The sequence below is a fragment of the Microtus oregoni genome, unplaced genomic scaffold (assembly GCF_018167655.1).
Source record: "Microtus oregoni isolate MIOR12 unplaced genomic scaffold, Mior012 000009F_ref0000495, whole genome shotgun sequence".
Classification (NCBI taxonomy): Eukaryota; Metazoa; Chordata; class Mammalia; order Rodentia; family Cricetidae; genus Microtus; species Microtus oregoni.
The window spans coordinates 53530899-53556276 of NW_024543068.1; positions in this window are offsets into that span (position 1 = coordinate 53530899).

Sequence of the window (25378 nt, forward strand, 5' to 3'; positions counted from 1 at the left end):
CCAGTGGCTCTCCTATAGGCAGTGGGTTAGAAGACTGCCCAAAATGTAAAATATTAACTCCAAGTCACTTTTTGTTATCACCCTACTGAAAAAAATTAGAGGGAAAAAAGAATTCTTAGTAGAATTAAAATGAACATTAAATGATCAACCACAGATTACAGATACCACGTAGTTTTTGAACTACACAAAATGCCCTATGTGTTTCCTTTCAGAAACAGTATTTTCTGACCATGTTTCTACAGACCTTGGAATTAGGTTGCTTTTGAATCCCACATATTTGACTTCTGGCTACTTTTGAGGAAAGAAATTTCTAAAACTTATTGATACATTAATACATTTAAGATAATATGACCTATAGGTTGGATGACAATTGTATGTTTAAGCAAAAAACACCGTGTGAATGAAGAGCTTGCTTTAACTAATAAAGCAGAAATATTAGGATTTTAACATTTTCATTTGTAATCTAAGCTATGCTTATGTCATTAAATATTTCTAGATGAAATACTTTTCTTTGGTATATAGAAATAGTTAATTTTATTCAATTATAGAATAAATTGAAATAGCCTTGATCCTGTGAGACTTCAACTGAAATAATCCAATGTCCTTTTTATAGTTCTCTATCAGACAGCTGTTTCATAGCTAATCTTGTTACCTTTTTCATATTTGTTGATTCCTTAGTGGAAGTTACGAAATAAATTGACCAACTTTCCCAATAATATTTATTTTCTCACTATCCATATATCTCCTGTAGTTTATGAAAACTTTAAAAGTTAAAAGTTTATGCACTGTGAATAAGGTCAATGCGGTTTTAGCAATAACCATCCATTCTGATATCCTTTCAGAGATGTGGCAATTGCCATCCCAATAATGCGGATTCTTCTAAACTTTCTTCTGTGCACTTGTAAAAATAAACAGTTATAAAAATATATAATGTTTGGTTTTCCTCTTTTATACAAGTGGTAAAACCTGCCTACCATGGGACCAAATCCCCAACTGTTCCTTGTCCATGTCATCTTCCTTTTGACCCCTGTACTGGATCTGAGAACATGGTCCATCTGTCCTCAGCTATGCAGTACTGTCGTAGAGGGAGATTAAAGGTAGACTAACTTCAGCTTCTTGAAAGTTCTCCACACCCGTTTCCAGAGTGGAAGTCTCAGTTTGCAACCTCAACCGTAAATGAGGATCCGCCTTAGCCCCACACCCTCTACAGAACTTGCTGTCAGTTGTTTTTATGTTTCATTTTAATCTTAGTCATCATGAAAGGGTTAAGGTAAAATATAAAAGTTATTTTGATTTGCATTCCTCTAATTTCTAAGGATGATGGGTGTTTTTGAGATATTTCTTAGCCATGTTTATAATCTCTTTTGAGAACTCTTCAAATCTGTAACTTATATTTTTGAATGTGTTGTTGAGTTTTGATGTTGTTTGCTTACTTTTTATTCTGATTTCTTTATATATTCTGCATATTAATCCTCTGTCATGTGTGGCTGGCCGATTCTCTCCCCCTCTGTGAGATTCCTTTTCACTTGATTGTTGCCTTCATCAAGCAGAAGCTTTTTCCGTATATGAAGTCCTACTTGTCAATTGTTGACCTTAATTCTTGGGCAAATGGAGTTCCATCCGAAAAGTCCTTTCCCACATCAACATCATGTAGGGCACTGCCTATGTTTTCTGAATCTAGCAGTTTCATTGTTTCAGGTCTCATACTTAGGTCTTGGATCCATTTGGAGGTAGTTTTTATGTAATGTGACAGATACAAGTCTAATTTCTTTCTTCTGTTTGTGGACATTTAGTTTTCTGAGTACCTAGATACTGTTTTATCTCTTATCTATCCATCTATCTGTCTGTCTGCCCATCTGTCTATCTATCTATTTATCTTGGCATTTGTCAAAAATCAAGTAGTTATAGTTACATGTTTGGGTCTTCAAAACTTTCCATTTGCCTACATGTATCATACTGTTTTTATTACTATGGCTCTGCAACATATTTTGAAATCTACAATGACAATCCCTCCAATATTATTTTCCTTCCCCAAAATTGATTTGACTATCTTGAACCTTTCGTGATTACATATGAATTTTAGAATAGTTTTGGTGTGTGTGAGATGAATGAGATAGGGATTTTACTTGGGACTGCATTCACCAGTAAATAGCTTTACAAATATTAACTTTATCTATTTTAATTTTCAAATTTTATTTATTTTCAAATATTAACTTTATCAATCCATGAACATATTTTAGTGTCTTTCTCAATATCTCTTTCTTCAAATTTACATGCAGAGTATAATCATCCAAAATTTATTTTATGAATAATGTAATCATTGTTTTTCAAGCAAACAGGTAATTTTCCCCCAAACTTGTGCCTAGGATTTGATTAACTGCCACGCTTATATTATATGAAATATCATATATGATTCAGTTTAGTTCTGTAATTCATTTCCATTGGTACGGTTCTTAGTTCCTGCCCCAGTGCGTGGTTTTTACTTGTATGATTTGAAAATACATTTACTAGTATTAAATACTATTAATATAAATAGTATTAAATAGTGCAATAGATAAGGTCACTTCTTGGTTTTATTCTGCTGGGTTTTATTTTTATATGGTCACAGTCCCTTATGAATGTCAAGCTTTGTGTGTCCTTAGCACATCAAAATTAATATTATACCAAATCTATAGACTCTTTAGAAAAGAGCAGACACTTTCAAAGTGTGGAATCTTCCTATTCGTGAACACAGTATTATCCCCTCTCCTCTCTCTTCTGTTTTATTCCCCTAAATTCTCAATGGGGTTAATTCTAAATCTTTCATATGGCCGCAGCTATTATAAATAAAGCATAGGCTCTAGAAACAACGCTGTTCCTGGCTGTGCCCATTCCGAGAACAAGCCATGTCACTGTGTTGATCGGACCTCCTGTAACCCTTCTCGTGTGTGCATCACTGACTTGGTGAGGAAGCTAATCGGACAGATAGGAAATATTTTTCAGTGCCTGGGAAAGGAAGAGTTGGTCAGATGGTGTGAAGTTCAGCTGTGGGACACACGTTTGGCAGGGTGTGCTACTTCTAACAGACGTTTTGTGCATGCTCATATCCTCTCTTCTACCTCTGCATCTCAGAATTCCGCAGTGCAACCAACGTGTCTGACACAACACTCAATTCTGCAGACATTTCACTTTTTAAATGATACAAGGATCACCTTTCAGCTCAACGGATTCTGAGGAACTAGAAACTATCTCACAGAATACAGACTTCCTTTTTCTCCACTTCTCACACTTATTGCTACAGATACTTGGCTTTTGTTCCAATGTGTTGACACCATGAACTTCTCACCATTGAAGAAAAAAACCTGTCAGACCCCCAAATGATACCACCAGAAAGTAAGATGCACAGAACAAATGAACTCACACAGAGAAACAGTGTTCCCCAGCAACATATATCTGACCAAACATTACATGGAATACTTTTGCTTGCCTTAAAATGTTTGGATTACTTCTTTCTTTCATTTTAAGATAAGCAGTATTTACAGTTCAATGAAAAATTAACTAAATTTGGCAAGATGTAAGGAGTTCAAAAGTGTGTGAAGGTATAGAAGTCATGTTTTATCTGAATTGGAGACTCACTCTTTAACCTGGCTACAAGACTAATTGTTCTGGATATTTTGCACTGAAAACTCATGAATCTTTGGACATTAGGTAAGAAATGGAACAGCAAATACGACACGGGAGCTATTGATGTGACGCCGTCCTTAAATAAGAAAGGCTGTTTTGTAGCCAGGTGTGGTGGCTGAAGTTAATAACTCCCGTACTCAGGGAGACTAAACCAGAAGGACTGGCAAGTATTCCAAGCTTGCCTGGGTTATAGAGTTAGTCAAACAATAGAAAACACACACACGCATGCACACACACACTCATGTCAATAAAGAATGTTGTGATCCTGAGTAGTGGAGGTGAGTAGGAGCATGTTAGTTTTCACTAGCTAATGCTTAACTTGCAGCTTAACCATTGTCCCCGTGCTTCTGTCTGCACGGTGTCAGGACTGGACCTTCATTTAAAGAGAAATTCTTCAACTAGAAGCCAGACACATCATATGTAAAAGGATGAAACCAGATTCATGAAAATTTAAAAACCGAGAGCTATAAGAGGTGACATTAAAATAGAAATCTCTCAGTTTTTAATTAATGAAATCAAACAGTTTTAGCAAACTAAAGAAGTTTCTTAAAATTTCTACTTAATCTCTTAAATTAAGCCAGGACAATGACTGAATGCCAAAATCAAACCATTTCTTCTTTAAACATCAAAGAACATGTTTTACTTAATCTCTAAGTGACTTCAGGGTGAAAACCAAGACTAGCTCCATCACATCCTCCAGTCATGCTGACGTAGGCTATTCACTTTTGTTATTATCGTTGTAATTATATTTATTAATGTATTATGAAGAAAAAGTTAGGAACTTATAGAAATTAAAATCCAATGTTTTTTTTTTTTACATTTTATATTTTATGTGTGTGGGTGTTGCGCCCACCTGTGGGCATAAGCATCACGTGTCTGTCTGCAGTCCATGCACATCAGAAGAGGGTACTGGATCCCCTGGAGCTGGGATTACAGAGAACTGTCATACAGGTGCTGGAAGTCAAGCTCGGGTCTCTGCAAGAACAAGGAGTGCTCTTAACCATTAAACCAGTCTCTATACAAAGTCAACGCATTTAAGACAAAGTCATCTAAGCAGCAATCCATCGGAAACTAGACCACTGTGACCCCTGACATAAAAACTTCCTCCATAAAGGGAATAGCTTCAATGATCATTGATTAACTTGCTTATTATACTTGAAGTTTATATTCATGAAACAATGTTGAATATGTGTTTATTTTGTGCTATCTTCTGACCATCTTATTGCCATTTAAACTTGTTCTCTGACAGCTTCAAACCTGTGCGCTCTGCCCACTTAGCGCTCTCGTCTCCCATCCTCTCCCATGTCCTGCCTACCTTGCCTCTGTGTCCCTCCCCCACAAATCACTTTCTCATGAACATGTTTGTCTGTTTTGGTTTTCAGTCCAAACATGAATTTGGAGCTAACTGTTGTAGTCTTGTGATGATACAACTGAAGTTTCCATTTTTTCAGAATCTACCAATAGCCAATACATAGTTGAAGAGTAAGGAATGTATGTACGGTAGCATAGGTGACTTACCAGTGGTTACAGCACTGAAGAAAATGGCCCTCTTTGTTTCTGTCGTCATTAACGGCATTAATCCCTCAGGGAAGACAGAGGCCTCAAGGGCCTCTCTGCCATTCATGATAGACCATTCGTGATGGTCCCAGTCTTGTGCAGGCCTTGTGCGGGTGACCCCAGCTGGCAGGTAGTGACAGCTGCTATGACATCATGAGTGAAAGAGCTGCATCCAGGAAACACCCTTTGACTGACCATCTTCCAACCCTCTGGCTCTTAAAATCATTATGTCCCCTCTTCCATTGTGTTTGCTGAGCCTTGGAGGGGATGTTAAATATTCATTTTAGGCATGAGCACTCTGACATTCTTCTGACCATGGATGTGTTTCTGTATAACAACCATTGACAGCTGCAAAAAGACTCTCCTTCAAGGAACAACAGCAACAATCTACAGCTATAAACCCAAGTATTTAGGAGGCCATTTGACAACATAATCATTTAGCAAAACAGTATCAGGCTCTCACCTAGGACCTATAACTTCCCCAGATACATAGAGAGTTGACCAGGTTATTGTACCAGGCATGAGTTCCCTCCTATGGAGTAGGTCTTAAGTCCAATCATAAAGAGGTTGGTTACCCCCGCACTCATGCCACTGCTATAATTGAGGTTATAGCCTATCTGGAAAAGCATTATTGCAGTTGTTGGATTTAACATTAAGACTATTGATGACTGTTGGCCCTAGCTTTTCTAGGAAAGCTATCCAGTTCAGCCCCAACTTGAATTCTGTGTCCTATGACAAAACTATGTCCATATATACTTTTGAAAACATATCAGTGGCTGTCATAAAATTGTAATAGTCATTGCATGTGCTCATTCTTTTACCTGCATTATTGAATGACAGATTTATGAGGGATGAATACTGCAATTATGAGTTTTGTTGTACACAGGCACCAGGAGGGGGAGTTATCTGAAGGACATCTAGATGGTAAGTAGGAAAACTAAGATTCTCCCAGTATCTAACTCGAGAGTTCAGATCGTCAAGCTTGCTTCTGCTCCTCTCCTCTCTCCTTTTCTTCTTCTCCCCTACTCATCCATCCTAATCTTTTCTTTTTCCCATCATTGCTCTCCTCTCCCTTCTTTCTTCCTCATTCCACGCACATATAGGTATGGATATTAAAGCACAAATATTAAACATTCCATATAGATAGGAAAACTGAAGATCAGTGTAGTTAAGCAACTTGTACACATGAACAGAATTATAGTTAAATGATCTGGGAGCCAGAGCATTTAGCTTCAATAACGGGGCTTTTTAACCACTATTCTCTCTATCATCTGTGAAAAGGGCTTCTAACAAAAACATGCCATTTCTAGCAATGAAACCTATACAAAGATACATGAGTAGAAATATGACATTTATTTTTATTTTCCATCTCTAGTCCCAATTGTTTTAATGAACAATTCTCAAAACCAGCAAAGTCTGGGAACATTAATATGATGTGTTGCAGTTTTAAGTCAGTTAATCATGAATAATGTTTTTTTATAGACCCTAAAGTTATATTTGGCTTATTACATACACAAAATGAAATAAAAAAGGGTAAATATTCTAGGACTAAAAATGGAATTAAGGTAGATGACTACTTCATTTGGAGAGGGTTTTAAAAAGATGCCACACTTAGAGACAGAAAACTGGATTATGATAGTCAGTGTCCACACCCAGGGTCATACGCATGGTATGAGGTGCCCGTTGTTATGAACACACCACCAATGGCAACAAAGTAATCCCAAGCACTGTCCCCATTATGACATGACTCTGGAACCATTAGCGAACCAGCATCTATGACTGCATCTCTCAACTCAGATCAAATAGAGAAACATCTATTTGCAGTAGATGGTGATTAACACACAGACTCAAAATTGGTCAAGATGCCAAGAATAAGGGGTTATGGAATTCTCAGTTCAAAATAGGGTATCTATATCATAACCCCTCATTTTCAGGACTCTGGGATCATTATGAAAGAGGGAACAGAAAGATTGCAAGAGCCAGAGGTGTTGTCTGACTATAAGAATTTTTTTTGCATACAGTAAAGCAGTTGCACATAAGAATAAATAGTGGTTATGAGAGCTTGCACAAGACCGGCATGAGCTCAAGCCAGACAAAAGACAGCATGGAGTGGAAAGGTAGCCACAGATCTCCAGCTCTAGCAGAGAAGACATTAGCAGTTGAGAGCTGTGCAGAAACGAAGGGTTAGCTTTCTTTAGAAGTGCATCCATTAGTAGATTGGCCATGCTCCAGTAGAAGGCCAAATATTCAAGAATATATGGGGGCAGCACAAATGGGACTCAACAGTTTAAAAAAATAGTACACTAAATTGGATAGGCAGGAAAGTGGGGGTGGATCTGGGAGGAGCTGGAGGAGGTTAATATTGGCAAAACACACTGCCAGAAATTCTCACAGAATTTATATGACACCAGATGCATTATCAAAGAAGGTATTTGGAAAGCAAAGAAACACCTGAAAAGAATTTCAACATCACTAGCCACAAGGAAAGAAAGATCAAAACATGTGTTGCCATTGCTCCATATTAGAGTGGCCAAGGCAAATATTACTGATCAAAATAAAGTCCAGGTGTAGAGGTGGCGCCGCTGTGGCCTGCTGATGGGGGCACAGACTGGAGCTGCCTCTTTGGAGTACAGCTTGAAAGTTTCTTAACAAGTCAGAATGCATTTCCACAGGATTCATCAGTTCCACAATTAGAGATTTACTGCAGACAGCTGCAATCCCATACACATATATAATCCTCGGTATGAATACCTATCTCAATTCTTTGCACAATTTCTCAAGATGGAATGAGCCAATGAGTCCTTCAGTGGAAGAGTGGTAAGCCAGAAATGCCTTAGGCATACAGTGGAATGCTGGTTACTAAAGGAAGCAATAAATGAGCAACACCTTGGCTGAATCTCATACTTTACTAAGTGGTAAAAGGTAAAAAGTTATAAACCTCAGGACTATATTTATATGGGAATCTCAAAAGTAAGAAAACTAGTTTGGTTGAAAATTGATCAAATGGAAAGGGAATGGGAAGAGGAGAGGCGGGAAAGCTGGGCTGTCAACAGAAAGCATGAGGACATTTGGAGCTGGGGTGGAGGGGGTGGTCTGTATACTTTACCTACATCTATACATTTGTAAACTTCATCAGATTTGAATAGGCATATGACAATGAGAACTTAACAAGACTATTATTTATATAAATATGTTTGGTTCTTCTTTGGTGCTTTTTTTCCAAGCACTTACACAAAAAAATAAATGGAAAGGCAGGGACTGACTGATTAAAAGGGACATTACTAATCAGGTATTAGGAAGTGTATATTCATTCACTTGATTGAGAGTTTTTCTGTAAATCACTTCTTTTATTTGGCGAAGCTTCACTTTCTGGTTTCTAAAAGGTGGGTAGATTGATCTGTAGATAAGAAGAGGATGAAGCTCTTATCACCTAGAAGTCCCCGACAAAGAGAGGTTTGGACAGACTCAGAAATGCCGCGGAGCGTGGGTGCTGACAGGAAAGCAGCCACAGCAGAGTTTGTAGGGGACACTGAGAGGCAGCTCAGTAGCAAGGTGTCTGGGAACCCCATCACACTGGCCTTCTAGGCCACTTCAAGGATGTTACGCAAAACCAGGAAAATTGTGAGAAGCAGAGAGACATATCTGGTTTGTTCTAAAAATCCGTGTTTGGCATATTGCATAGACAGAAGACCAGTGTGGGGGACGACGCGCTGAGGCAGCCAGGCGGAGAGAGAAAATGGGATTTAACCATGTGGGGCCATAGAAGAAGCAATAATTTAGCAAATTACAAAGCAAAGTGATATAAAAGATTGAATTAAATAAGTACTTTATCAGAGTAAAAGTATTAACATGCTAATGTTTCCTCTTTACATACTTGTCATTCTATAAAAGACGTTTATATATTTTTCTTTTTGACTTTATTATGAAATTATTATATACTTCTCTTATTGGTATTATTAGGTTAGAGAGATAATCTGTTTCAAATGGAGAGATGCAGCACAGGTTAAGCTCTAGAGGAAAAACCAAGGAAGCGATGGTCGCGCCATGAGCTTTGTAGAGTAAAGCAGGATTGCTGATATTTCCCCGTGTCTCTCATGCTGCGGTCATGTGAAGATGAATAGTTCTCTAACAAGCAAGATAAACAAGAGCGTCCTCACTGCCAAGTCAGGGAGCTTCTCGGGTTGAAGAGGACTCTTCCCTTGCTCCTGCCTACAGTCATTTCCTCATTTTACATGACAGTGGCTCAGCCGCTCCTTTTCTCTTTTGCAGCAATCTGCCCTTCAGCTAGTTTTGAATTAAACTGCTGTGCTTATTTGGTGAGAATCTTTTTCAGTATTCCAGACTGAATGCTTCCACTGTTCACAACCAGCACAGAGCCTAAAGGCAACTTTCAAAACACAAACGCAAAACAAAAGGAGATGGAGTAGTGTGTGATCATGGTATCTGGCTAGTAATCTCTCTTGCGTTGTTGACAAACCTAACTTTACCTTTTCAGGGCCAACACAGGCTATGTAATGAGATCTCTCTCTCTCTCTCTCTCTCTCTCTCTCTCTCTCTCTCCCTCCCTCCCTCCCTCCTCTTATCTCTTTCTCTTTTCTCTCTCCCTCCCTTCCCCCTCATTTATTTTTTTATTTCTGTTTTCTTTTCTTTATGAGAAAGGGTACTACCCTTTAGCCCAGATTGGCCTCCAACTCATGCTTCTTTTTGGAATTTGAGGATAACCACCATACCTGGCATAGGGAGGCATTGGGAGTATATTTTTTGAGTTTGTTTTATTTGCTTGTTTTTCATGCAGGGCCTCACTATGTATCCTGGAACTCCTTGTGTAGACCAGTCAGGCTGGCCTTAAACTCACAAAAATAGCTTTTTCTGCCTCTCAAGAATTGGGGTTGAGGACAGACTCTTAATGCCTGAACCCAAGCATTTCACTGATGCTCACTGCTCAACCCAGTGAAACTCGTGATTTAAAACTTTTCCTCAAAGCCTGTCAAAAAAAAAAATCTAAGTAAGAAAATGCATTTAGTAATGAGCTATATTGAATTATTTCTATGATGTGTGCATGCTTCAGACACAACACATTATACATGATAAAAAAAAAACATATCTGTTGGGCCATCGAGAGGGCTGAGAGGGTGGATACCTCCTGCCAAGCCTGATGACCTAATTTCAATTCCCAGGGCCCACATGGTAGTGAGAACTCCATCCCACAAGTTGTCTTCTGATGTTCACAAGAACGCCATTGGTACGCCCTCTTAATTTTATCCCTTAAACCCATATCTATTACTTTAGAAAAACAGTACTTTAAAGAAAACAAACTTTTAAAAGAAGGAAGATGTGAATAACAGTCCTGGTGCCAGGCATTTGTGTGCACAGGTGAACACATCTGGAGTGTTGCTAATGTCCCTGTATTCACTACCCAGCTCTGGGGAAAGGGCTCATTGAAACATGAGAGAGTGTGCGTTGTCACCGCCAATTCCTATGTCTCCTGATTGCGTTTGGTCCGATTCCTGCTAAGCAGACTTATCCTTCAAGTATGAAGCTCTGCTATTTAAAATTCTAGCATAAAAATATTTGACTGGGAGATAGATTGGCCCCTAAAATTTCTACCAATGTCTCTTAGCATTCAGTGATGCTTCAATTTACTGTGAACACAAGATAGACACAGTTCCTGCATAGATCATATTTATCAAATTATTTCTTATCAGCGTCTCATTGAAATGCAAAACGGTTAGTGCACAGAAAAACCATATAAATCAATTACCACAATCTGGAGCTTCCAGAAAGAATGCAGACTGAAATTTGAAGGTCTTATTTTGAATTAATGTAAAACCAAGAGCCGATAAATAGAAGTATAAAGAGGATATTTCAGTTGGTTAATTATAAAAAAAACATATTCATGGGGAAAGTGTATTTTCCAGATATGAGTATTTTCTCTTTTTTAGCTTATTTACAACTCATTGTTACTGAACTGGAGCATAAGGTCAGAAAAAAAAAACAAAAGATATAAGGGAAGAAATAAGAGCAGTTCAGATTTGAGTCAAGTGGAAAGGGATTATGGGACTTTTTGGGGGGAAAAACCCCAAAAGATCGACTACTTGGGTGTTGAGAGAAACCTGAGCTAACGATGCAGAATCTTGTGACAAGCGTGTTAACAATGGGAGAAATGACCGTGACTCACTAGAGAGAGGGCCTGGGGGGCTAGGACACTGCACGGTGGGACTTCATCTTCGTTGAGTGTCTTGCCATCTGTGTGTGCTTACATCCTGCTACACTGATATTGCAGTTAAGAGGACTGAATGTATAGTCCGTATCGCTCATAAAACAGAGAGGCAGAAATAATTTCCCAAGGAAAAAAAAACACTGTATGCATGTTTCTCTCTACTCCAAATATTTCCCAAGTCTCGTCCATCTGGCAAAATGCAACTCACATGGTATTTTTTTATTTTTTAATTTAATGTATTTATTTTTGTTTTTTCGAGACAGGGTTTCTCTGTGTCTCTGGAGCCTTCCCTGGAACTAGCTCTTGTAGACCAGGCTCATGGAGATCCTCCTGCTTCTGCCTCTGGAGTGCTGGGATTAAAGGCGTTCACCACCATCACCCAGCCAAGCTATTTTTTTAAAGTTGCTGCTGTGAGGCCAAAATCAACCTCTGTCTTTTTGTTTCCCACTTCCGAGTGCTCATTCCGACCCTGTTCTATCAGGTCTCCCTGCTGACCTGAAGCCTTCTGGAGGACAGGATCGTGTTTTCTTCCTCTTTATAGTTATCATTCAATGTCAGTTACAAAACAATTACTTTTAAAAATTCATTAAAACCAATTTTCCTTCACCATCAAGATTGTAATTTTAATAAAATATTTCTTTTATCCATGTGTAAGTGGATATGAACACATGTGTAGACAGGTGCCCTTGGAGCTGGAATTCCAAGTGTTTGTGGACTGCTGTGCACAGGGCCATAGGTAACCCGACTCATGTCCTCCAATAGAGCTGTCAACGGTCTTAGCTTCTTCTCTCTCTTTTAAGCACCTTAAAAGTGATTCCTCCCTTCAATGTCCCATCCACCTGAAGAAAGAAAGTAGGCAGAAAAAGGCAACATTAGACCTGGCAACTTCAAGGTGTCTGGCTTCCTATGCGTTTCTTTGTCAATGTCTTTGCTAAAGATGGGTGATTTCTTATTGCTTGGATATTAACTTCCAGGCTTTTGTTTCTTATTTTAAAACAAATACATCTTCCAACTTCTTTTGTTTGCCCCTGACGACCTCATTACAAGCACAGCAATTCAATTTCCTAACCAATAGTTGCTGTCTATAGAACATTAAGCAATATCCTTTTACTGAGAGTCCCTGTAAGACATAGATAGTTAATATTGCATCAACTCTGTGCGCCTGAGTGCACTATAGAGGAAGAACAATCATCAAATGTGAAACCCGAAGTAAAGAAGAAGTTTATTGTAACAGCAACTATCTGTAAAGGAATATAGTTTTTTCCACAATGTATAGCACACACTTTCTTGCTATTAAAACACGAGCCAGAGAGTCAGTGCATTGTACAAAATTGGGCTTGAATTGTAGGACTGTGAATAGATGGGACCCAGGAGATTATTTGTAAGGAAATGGGCAAAGACAATCTTGGCCCCTAGGAAAATGACAGAAAGCTACAGTAAAGTAGGAAAGAGCAATTGTGTGGTACGTTTATGCACACTCTTCCTGAGATTCAGAAGTGACTCGGGTCTTCATGAAAGATGTCTACAGATTAAGTGTAAGTGTGGAGACACAGTCAAATTTATGACATCCCCAAACTAAATTTACTCCGTTACTCTCTGAGAAAATGAGCATTATTCATGAAACTCTCTTATTTATTCTTTCCCTAAATAACTTGCATAATTTGGGGGCCTGTAGTGTATTTGATACTATGGAGAAATACAGAAAAGACAGGCTCGTTGGTGTCAGTCCTAAAGCAGCTAACTTAGTATGTCACCTGGGACAAGTGGCAGTGTTTGGGAGCCTCCAGGCCTCCCAGGATGTTCAGGTGTCGTCTGAGGAGCTGTGAGCTGGTGAAACTTGGTCTGGGTTGTATAGGTTTGGTCAGAGTGTAGTCGTCTGCATGCTAACTCAGCCTGCCCACCACTCTCACAGCCGCTCCCGTGCAACTGAAGTCTGCACACTGAGGTCCTTGCCTCAGACCTCAGCCTGACTCTCAGCTTTCCCCCGAGTCTGGCTCAGTGCATTCCAGGACACGCAGGTGCCATGCCTGGCAGATGAAGCACAGATCATAGGAAAAAGCCACACTTCTCTCTGTCTGATCTACAGACTATCACACTAAGGGATCCTGCTGTCTCACTCTCAGACAGACACAAGACCCTGCTCTCTGGCATTTCAGCCCAAGCTGATTAGAAGTCTTCTCTCTGCTGAAAGTTTCATGAGGACAGGATGATACCCTCTTCCTCTTTTGTATTTACATACACAGGTAGTTCATGCCCAGCTAACCCCAGACACTGAAAGGCCACATTTTCCACCTTTTTTGACAGGTGGTGTTTTTCACAAAATTCTGTGATCTCAGTCTTGGTAGGCTAGTTTCTAAAGTTTTAAAGAGAGAAATTAAGGAATTCAGAAAATCCTCTTGAATGGGTCTGGCTTTCAAGACGTGTCTATGTTCCTCTATAACCACCCTGCTGTCCCTTTGTGCTGAAACTCTCTCCATGCTCCCGATATTCCCAATCCTGGCAATCAAACAGCCCTTCTCACGGAAATGCCCCAAATACACGCTCATGCCTTTTGTCAAGGTGTTATGTCAATTATACCTAGTCTCTCTGAACGGCACTCTTCATCCAACAGGGAAAATTAGATTCCTCTCATTTGTGAAGTTTTCCTCCAAATATCTGTGTTACTGATTTCTGAATTCCCAATGCCCTGACTTACCGTTAAGTTTCCAAGTTCACGTCCTCTTTCCGGGTTGCTGAAGCTACATTCCTTAGTTTTCCAATGTCCTAAAAACATGTTTACTTTTAATTATTAAATAGTTATATTAGTTTTTTTAAATGTGAGTTCATGGAAGTTTTCAGTGAATTTCCCTAGCATTCAAATGCCTCCCTTTGAGCTTCCCTGTGTTTATTTTCCATATGAACTCTTGAGTTTACAATGCTGATTTTAATACAAATATTTACATTCCAGGATGCTGGTTCTACCATTAGTTCAAACCATACTCACCCCCTCCTGTGGAGCACTGCTCAGTGTTATCTACAATATTAAAATTAACTTTGACTTTCTGGTAGGTTTGATTATATTATCTATTGACTTTGGAACTGCCAAAGACTGTTTTATTGTTTTCTCTCAATTTCTTTTTGTAGTTGATTCTACTCTAGCTGTTTGTAAAACTTTTGACGTCTGGATACATCCACCAAAGGAAAAATGTTACAACTGGGATTAAATACTGCATATTGTTGAGAAGGACAGACCAAAAATCCATCCCCATGATTAGATTAGTCATAAATAGCAGACCCAGCGTTGAGTATTAATACTAGTCATGCCGGTGGGAAAGGACACTAGAATGTCAAGTAGACAGAGCTCACTTTAATTTCTGTGCATCTGCTTTATCAAATCACCATGATCAGCAACTTATCATTCTGTGGTTACTCAGTTCTGAGACTCTAAATGTCGAGAAATACCAGAAATACCTTGGGATCCACAATGTTGTGTGGTTTCATACCTAGATGAGTCAGCCTGCCAAGAACCCTCAGAATTTCAGCTCAGTCTAGACGTTCTAATCTTGGTGACTGATAACCAGCCTTGGCATAAGTTCGTGCATCATTAGAAAGAGAGCGTGGGTGGGAGAAGGTTCTGTGCGGATTCATACATCAGAAACCCAAACTCGCGAAATCTTGACGAGTCATTTCCTTTGCTCAACCTTTCCATTTCCATCCTTTTTATGAAATTTGTATCAATAACTTGTTCATGAGTTTAATCTCACATTTCTAGATGAATCTATTCCTGTCCCATTGGTATTTCCAGCATATGCCCCAGGAGATGACTTTGTCGTCTCAGGAAACCATATTGAGCAGACACTGACATGAAGGAACTCAGGTGAGAGCTGTCTCTTGGGAACCTTTGGGTCCTTTCTCTGAGTTTCTTCCCTCAGGCTCTCCGCTGTTTCTTGAGCTTCAGTGTATTTGATGCTTGTTCTCACAACACTATCCAGGAAACAGGATGGCAGATTAGGAATGACTGAGTAAGTTTGACCATTACCAGCCTTTTGATTTCGAGGAAAATCAAATACAGCTGCAAGTGTAGGGTAGAGGAAGAGGACTGACAGTCAATTTAGGATGGGTGGATGGGCTAGTGATGGTCACAGCAACTAAGATGGGAAGAAATCCATACAGTCCGGACTGAATTTTACCCCATGCTACTCATGGGGCCTCCTGTCCTTAGGAGCTTTTAAGACTTTGTATTAAACCACATGAATACACCATGGATTTAAGACATCATTCAGCAGTATTTTGATGAGAAGTATATAGAAGACATACCTTGTCACAGATTAAAGACACGTTTTTCCTCCTCGGTAAGAAAATAAGGACAGAGAATGCTTTTAGAACAATCAAGAAAAGAAAATCTTGGAAGGGTACATACAAGGTGGAAAGCTTCTATTTGCTGAGGGAGAGGATCCTGAGATCTTCTGAATTTTGAGAATTGAAGAGCCAAGCTTCCCGATGCTTTTCTGAACCCACATCAGCTCTGTGGTTCAGCTCACATGCTCATTAAAGTTCTCCCTTTACTGCTTGGGTTTTTGCTCTGGTCTGTTCCTGAAAAGATTAGAGGTCCCCATCATCACTAAATAAACTGGTAACAACCAGAACTCTTCTTCAGTGCTGGATCTTGTGTTATTTCAGATTCTTATAGGCTCATAAGGTGCCTGCCCTACGTGAGACATTTCTTGCTTTTAATGCCAAGAGTGATGTACTGTGTCATGGTTGGTTTTTTGGCTAACCTGACACAAGCTTGTTTTTTGGGAAGGAAACACGCAATTGAAAAACATGCTTTCATCAAATTGCCTGTAGAGTATAATCTATGGAGCATTTTCTTGATTAATGATTGGTATAGGAGGACCCAGCTCACTGTAGGCATTGCCAATTCTGGTCAGGTAGTCCTAGACTGTATAAAAGAGTGGGCTGAGGAAGCCATGAGGAGCAAGCCAGTAAACACTGACCCACTGTTTCTTCTACTCACACCCTGCCTCCAGGTTCTTACCCTGAGTTCCTGCCCTGACTTCAGTTCCTACTGAAATGTGATCCAAGAGTCCTAAGCAGAAATTAGCCCTTTTTTCTCCAAGCTGAATTTCGTGCCAGCAATAGAAATCCTAACCAAGGCATCTGGGAGTCCACTTATGACAGAGAACACAGTCCTAGTTAAACGAGGTGAGGGCAGGCTCCAAGTCCAGCTTTACCCCTCTATATCTTCACCAGAGCTGAGCACAGTCCTCATTCATCCAGCAGAGGATCTCATTGGTAAGAAGGATGCATTACACAGGGTAGATGCTGTGAGAGCAAGCACGTCTTTCCTAGTCTGAGTTTAGGGGAAGTTCTTATATGTTTCCACCATTAAGAATGTCATCAACTGTGATCTTCTATACAGCTTTGCTGGGTTGGTATATTCTATTTCTGTATCTGATACACTGAAGGTTTTTAGCATGAGAGACTGTTAAGTGTTACAAATACTTTTACTGTATTTACAGAGATTATCATACCATTGTCATTTTTTTAATGTGACACACTGAATCTATAATTTATCTTCAATGTATTCTTCTCTCATATAACACATCCCGACCAAGCTTTTCCTCCCTCCACTCCTCTCAGTCCCCCCTCCTCCCTCTCACTCACATCCACTACTTATCCATTTCCCTTCAGAGAAGAGCAGGCTTCCTAATGATACATATCCTAATGATGTCATATCATAGTGACAGCATAGCAAGATCAATAAGACGAGACACAAATCGTCACTCATATCAAGATCAATAAGACGAGACACAAATCGTCACTCATATCAAGATCAATAAGACGAGACACAAATCATCACTCATATCAAGATCAATAAGACGAGACAAATCGTCACTCCTATCAAGATCAATAAGACGAGACAAATCGTCACTCATATCAAGGCTGGACAAGGCACCAGTAGGAGGAAAAGGTCCCAAGAGCAGGCAGAAGAGTCAGCGATGCCCTCATTCTCGGTGTTAGGAGTCCCACAAAAAACCTAAGCTAAACAATCACAGCACAGAAGCAGAGGACCTTGTGCAGACTCATGTAAGCTCCACAAGTAACGTTTCTGTCTCTGCGAGCCCCTACGAGTCCTGCTTAGTTGATTCAGTGGGCCATATTTACCTGGTGTCCTAGACCCCTTTGGCTCCTACAATTCTTCCTCCCCTTCTTCGGCATGATTCCACAAGTTCTGCCTAATGCTTTGTTGTGCATAGACGGCAAACTTCTGTCTACAGTTGTGGGTCTCGGTGTCGCTCCCATCAGTTGCTGGGGGAAGACTCCCTGGTTCTCAGGGTGACTGGGCAAGGCACTAATCTATGAGTATATTCGACTATTGTTAGGAATCATTACATTAACTGGTTTTGTTTTGTCTTTTTTGGTCAGCATGTTTGGTTCTACTGTGGGCCTCTGAGTTTTGCACCTTCTACTTCCTGGCAATGCAGCCACTTTGGGACATGGACTCCCTCCATGGCTTGGGCCTCGACTTAGACCTGTCATTTCTTGGCCACTCTTACAAGCTCTGAATCACCATTGCCTCAGCACATCTTGCAAGCAGGGCAAGTGTGGGTTGAAGGTTTTGTGATTTAGTTGGTGACTCCAGCCCATAACTGAGGTCATACTAAATTTATTAATTTTCATATATAAAATCAACTTTATAGCCCCAAGAATAAACATCACTTGATTGTGGTGTCTGATCTTTTCATCACGCTATTAAACTAAGTTTGCTGGCATTTTTCTGAGGACTTTTCCATCCATGTTGAAGAACAATGTACTATAATTTTCCTTTCTCACAGTATCTATGTTTAATGGCTTTAAAAGACATGATGGAACATGTTCTTTCCTCTTTGACTTTTTAATAAAAGTTTATAAAGAATGACCACTACATCTTTTTTCAATGATTATTGTTATTTCCAATTGAAGCCATCTTTTTGGGGAGATTTTTAGTTATTGAATTAACCTTTTTTATTGGTTGTTCACTCTACTTCATGAATAGTCTCAACGAAATATGTAGTCTGTAGAGAAGAGACGACACAGGGACCAGATCTACACAAACGATCAGATTCCAGAAAGCATCATCATCCAAGGGACAGACAGCCTGCTGTGGTAGTAGCATAGGGATCTTAGATATAATACCTAGAGTGGGCAAAGACACAGGGTTTAGAACGGAACATTCTCCGGGGTCTAGGGTGCATGGGTTATGACGGCTGTCGTTCAGGTGCATGTAGCGTGAGTGCATGTGAAATTCTAGTGGCCCTGGGGTCGGGGTTACCAGCTAACCTGCAGCAACACTTCTCCAATGCATGTATGAAGTATGATCATCAATATGGAAGCATTGCAGAGTAGTCCCAATTCCAGGACCAGGATACACACAGAGTTAGGAGAGAGTAATGAACTCTACCATGGAGTAGCACTGCAATGGCTCCTCCTTAGGCAAGGGATAGAGGACTCAGGAGCCTCTTCCTCGTCTGGCATCTTTCACATGTCTGCATGTGCTGACATTACTTCTGTTTCACAGGTAACCAGTAAATTATATACCATAAAATTTAATCATACCAACAGGCTGATTTTATGTCCCATCCTGATAAAAAGAAAAGTTATGAAGGTTTTTAGGAAGGAAAGAATGTGATTGTGTCCAGGTAGCCCTTACTTGGACTAATGCCACAACATAATACCGGCGCCACTCACCTCCCTGCATGTCATCAGACAGGCACTTGTATCGCCTCATATCATGATAAGGCAGTGGCTGCAGTGTGGTCTGTTTGCAAGAGAGACTGTATTCACATAACTCAGTTAGACCATTTCCTTATAGCTGTTCTGTTTTGATATTGGCCATTATTATCATTCTCTTCCCATGCCTAATTTATCTTAAACCTTACCACACATATACAAATATACATAGCAACTATATGGAATACAGCAACTATAAGGTCCTTACAGTTACGATTTCAGGTACCCATTAGGAATCTTAGAACACAAGGAGGGGCCACTCTAATATGTAAATTACAATACCAACTTTTTTATTTAAAGTTTTTATTATTTTTTTCAGAAAATGTATTTGTATCATATTCTTTCCAATCCCCTATCTCCTTCAAGGTCCTCCTTGCCTTCCAACCCACCCAACCTCATGTATTTTCTCTCTTTTAAACACCCCCCCCCCAAATAAAAACAAACAAAACCCACTAAGACAAAAAATACCAAAACAAAACTAAAAAGGTACACTGAAAACCATGGCATTCCTTCTGTGCTGGCCAACTACTCTCGGGCATGGTGGATATTCTTACTTTCCTTTGGAGATAACTGGCTTTCTCTTTCCCAGCAAGCGCCAACTGCAAACAGCTTGGTTAGCAGTGGAACATTGGGTCTATTCTCCCTTCTCAGTGCTGGGACTTTGTCTGGTTAGAAACGTGCTCCTGTAATCTGTCGGCTGTGATTTAGCTTTCCCTCCTAGAGGCTCCTGGTTTATGTGAAGCCTTGTTCCCTGCTATGCCGCTCTCACCACCTCCCTCGATGCCCACAGTGAACCCATTCTAACTGCAGAGGCTCAGGCATTGCTTGCATTTTATTGCCTCCCTAGATAAAGAGTTTGGTGTTTTAATTGTTTGTTTGTTATTATTTCTGTGTGTGATGCTGAGGACAAAATCCAGTGCCTTGTGTATACAAGAAAAGTGCTCTGCCTCTGAGCTATAGACTTTCAGCTGTATTTATAAATTTTAATGGGAAATTTAGATTTGTAGTTCATCTTTCATTAACACTGACCTATGCTATGGATCTCCTTCCTCTTGATTTCATACTCTCTAAAACAGGAAGATAAGATGTATTACTTTACGAAGTTACTATCAGAGTCCAATGAAAATAATAGGAATTAGTGCCTGGTAGTCATAGCTATGGCCACCCCTCTTCCCTATAGATGTTTAGCTCTGTAAGTGGCCAGTGGAACTTTATTAATCTCTGTAAAATCCTTCAGTCGTATACCCTCAGCAGAGTTGAGCTTCATTGAACTGAAACATTCCATGCATTAGGCTCCCACAATTAATTACTGAATATGGATTATTAAATGTCTGCATAATATAGGGTGAGAGAGGACAATAGAATCCTCTACACCTTCTAAGAAGTCTACAGATACTATGGAGGAAAAATCCACTTCCATAGTAAATATCCTATTTTCAAAAATTAATAAGGTTAAGGGAAACATCATTATTTTGATAACTTTTATTAATATTACATATATTGTTAATGATCACATTTACAAGAGATCTAAAGCTATACAAAGATCTGTATGATATTTAAAGTCCCAATAGCTACATGGTAGATAGTTCTATACCTTTACAACTGAAGGACCATGTGAGATTTAGCATCTGGAAATTCCAAAAAAAGCTTGTCAATATTTTCCTTCTCTTATCGTGAATTTCATAATCTTAAAACAGGAAACTATTTTATGCAGTAACTCCTAGGGTCACATGAAAATGATACCAAAATGAACTAAAAAATAAAACAAAACGTAAACCTTGAATGGAGGAGTCTGAAGGAAATTTGAGAAAAAGAAGATACCATTGTCTCTGTTTGCTCTTGTCTTCTCTGCGGCATCTTGGGTCACACTTGCCTTTTTTACCTGCACAGGTATTTACCACATAAAGGGAAACCAGAGACCATGGACTGAAGGTTAACTATGTCCTCTTGTCCTTAGAGATCATCGATTATAATATATATACATATATATTATATAATCTATGTTTATATATATAATCTAATAAAATTTATCAAACATAATCTAAAAATATTTGTTTTACAAATGAAACAACTAAACCATCCAGAGAATATAAAATAACCCAGTGATGATCAGCCTGGCAGTTTGTGTGTGAATTTGACAGTTACTTGCAAAGATGTACTTCTCAAGGAAAGCGGGTCCTCACTCTGTCTTTAATGGTGTCCTGATCTCTGAGGGAGTCTCTGGACTATGGCAGGAAATCCTCTGCCTTGTGCTGGGAGTGATAGCTCCTAGGCTTTGTCAGCCACAGGAGCTGCGGTGATTTAAACAATACCCCAGTGCCCTCTCGGGGTTAATGAGCTTCCCAAGGCACTAACCTGCCATGAGGGAGTAGTTCAGAATGTGGGGAGATTAGATTCTTCTTTATCATGGCATTGCTTTTTTATTTGTTAACCTAATGCCCTTGACATTTCCCACAATTATATTTCTTTCCTACTTTTTATGCCCCGCATCTTTTAAAAAGTAATGTGTGCTCACCTCCTCCCTTAACCTCACCTCCTCCCTTAACTTCACCTCCTCCCTTAACCTCACCTCCCACTGCTTAATCAGCTTCTGGCTGCTTTCCATAAGCCAAATGCTGTGCTTGAGGCCCTTTCTTCTAGATTAATTCAAAGCTTTTTCTTAATTATCTCCTCTTGATTCCTTTGTTTTATGAGAGTTTAATTATTGCCTTTGTGAAACTCTCATCTTTTGGTTGGGAATTTAGAATAAGAGAGGCTACTGCCCAAGATGTCTCTACCTCACCTCTCCTCCCTCTCCCCTCCCCCACATCCCCTCCCTGCAGATGTCCCTGACCTTGCTGACTTTGCTTGTCTCTCTTGGTAAATTTATTTCTAGTGATTGCTTCCATGATGATGTTCATGGCAATGAGTCCTTAACTCATGGTCTTTCTTCCTGAGCTCTTGTGAACCTTGTAGGATTTCTGCTGTTTTCTTCACGTTGTTGCCTATTCTTACATATAGAGCTAAAACTGGGGGGGGGGGGGGGGGTGGCTCAGTCAGTAAAGTGTTTGCCACTCAATCCTGGGGACTGGAATCTGGACCTCAAACCCCGTATAAAAACGGGGCATGTGTAATTCATTAGGTGTAGGGGGTAGAGACAAGAGGCTCCCTGGAGTGCACTGTCCAGTTAGTGTGCCATTAGCCATGATTTTAAAGTTCAAAAGGAAACCACATCTCAAAAATTAAGGCGGATCCAGCTGGAGAGATGGCTTGGCAGTTATAAAAGCATATTGCCATTGCAGCCAACCCAAGTTCAGCCCCCAGAACCCACATCAGGCAGGTGACAGCCACCTGTCACTCCAGCTCTAGGGGATCTGGCCTTTGTAGGCACCTGGATTCGTGTATACATACCCACATATAGACATACATACCAGCAATTAAAAATAAAATAATTTTTAAAAGGCAGAGGGTGATTGAAGAAGTTACCCAACATCAAATTTTGGAACTCCACGTGCATGCACACCCATACCTGTGCACCCCAACACACACAGATGAACACATACACAAATATAACACACACACGCACAGAAGCAGAAAAACGCCTATTGTGTTGAGTAAATTGAGCTTATTCCTACCCTACCATGAAAATATCCAATAAGTTTCTACATTTCATGCTTTAAAGATGTAGTAAACATTATTTCTAGCTAAGGATATAAAACTGTGGTATTGCATTAATTATTATGTATGCTCTTCATAAAAGTTCAATTATTTCCTCCTCCCCTTCTCCCTCTTCCCTTTTCTCCTGCTCCCCACTCTGAACACAGAGCCTTGCACACACTCGGGGCTCACCTTCTGAGCTACATCCTCAGCCACAAATCCTCTGTGCTTCTTATCAGCACCTAACTTTACCCATGGCTCCACCCACCTCACACTCCATAGCTTAATCTTCCAGACAGACCTTCACCTGGTGACAGGTCCGTTCCGAAAGGCCGGAGTTGGTTTTCACACGCTAACTGTATGACATGTCCCGAGCTTATTGAGCATCTCCACTGAGCAGACCACGCCTCTTCCCTGACTTTGCTCTAACAAATTAAGCATGGTGAACCCTAGGTGGGATGCTGTTACAGAAGGGTGGAAAGGTAGAGGGGAGGGTGAAGGGTGAGATCAGTAAATCCTAAATCAGCTGCTCTGTTTCCTTTATTTGTTCTTATTTGGGTTGGCAACAAAGCCCTGAGGAATAAAGGAGATGGAGAAAATCAGCCTGCCCCAAGGACAGTCTGTTCAAGAATGCCCTTGCTCATAAGAATTAATCCAGAATCTCGAATCTCGAGCCTTTACTAAAGAGTTACAGTGCTTCCTATAGTATGGAGCATGGCTTCTCTGTGCAGAGACTGGCTTTGTCTGGGTTCATCTTTCCACCTGTGCACATCCTAGCTGTGCCTCTTTCAAAAGCCAGGCTTGGGGGATGGTGTCGGGGAGCAGGGATCCCTGTGGACGCCTGGAAGAAGAACGTTCACAGCCTGTTCTTCTGCACCATCTCTAAGTCTCGCTGCTTCTTTAGAGATTAATCCATTCAACAGAGATTGGTGAGCTGCTCTTCCTATACGTCGTTGGGTTGTTGGATTGCTGCAGAGAAGGCAATGGTATCCACAGCAGATGCAGATGGTGCTCCCTACTGTGGGAAACAGCAATTACCAAGAAGCTGGAGAAGCCTGGTGATGAGGGAAGTGCCCAGTTCTGTGGAAGTGTGTGGTATTCACAGATCAGCAGAGTCCCACTGCTGCTGGCTGGGAGATCGCCAGCAAGTCACATAGGTACAGTTGCGGCTGCAGGGACCGCTGCTTCAAGGATCTCTTAGACCAGTAGAATTTTTATGAAGTATTTCATAGTTGACATGTAGTAAATACCCTGCAAGTGTCACTTACAATAATAGCATAAGTAATTTTGTGTTATGAATAGTTTTATTGTTTCAAGTTTCACTTCTTAAAATTCTCTTTGCCTTAGCTACGTGTTTCACTTCTGACTCAAAACTTCTGAGCCAGGCGGGTCACACAGACAAACATTGAACAGATTCTCCCAAAGGAAGCAGCGGACCAGCAGTGCCTCACAGACTGTCACAGCACGTGTGCAAATGCATTTAAAGAGAGAACGCCAATGATCCTTGACCACAGCCAAAAGCAACACGAAGCAGCTACGAAGCTGGAACCAACTCGTCCCCGTGTCTTGGAAATGTCACATTCCCTCTAGAGTCCCAGATCCTAAAATAAGCAGAGAAAAAAAAATTAACCTTAAAATTTAGAATATATGTTTCTGGTGAAAAAATGTCTTGCCTTGTTTTATTAAAGTAGATGCAGAGTACTCTTGGTGACTTTGCAGTGGGCCGCACTAGGAGTTCAAATGCACTGGAAATACTCTACCGTGCTTCAGCCTAACAGTGTAGGACTGTGTGGAGGCATGTCTTCTATCAAAGAAGGAAAGCAGGCACATGGATAGCTTACCTGATGTACTTGCTTCACGTTAGACAATACTGCAAAGTTCTCTGGACTCTGTCTCAGCTGGAGATCTGGGGCCAGGTATTAATACTCCCAGGTTCTTTGTCTCTGAAATGGGGCAGGTAAAAGTCTCTTAAGGGATGAGAGGAAATGCATCACATGAGAAGAATCTGGTGATGTCAGGGGTAGATGGTAGCAAGGGCTCTAAGTGTGAGTAAAGAAAGATGTGGGCCCGGGAGACGGCTGACGGAGTAGTAGCGCTTGCTGTGAAACCCCAAGGACTGGAGTTCAATCCCGAGCATGCCTGTAAAGAGCTTAGCATGGCCCCACAGGGGTACTAGGGTTCAGAGACAGGAGAGTTGCTGGAGCTTTCCAGCCAGCAGCATAGCTCCAGGTCCAGTGAGAAGCCTTGTTAAAGATGGACGAAGATGGAGAGGAAGTAAGCAGGACACGTGTTGTCCTCATCTGGTCTCTGTACAGAACTGCACACACTCACACACACACACACACACACACACACACACACACATGCACACACATGCACGCGCACACACACAAACAGCAGGACAGGGGAGGAAGTTGAGTTAAGAAATACTGGTAAGTTGTTTGATTCCTTTTGGGGTGTGAGTTATGTGGTGATTTAAATGTGCAAAGTTTCCTATGGGCTCATACGCTTGAAACCTCGGCTTCGGCTGATGGTGCTGCTTCAGAAGTT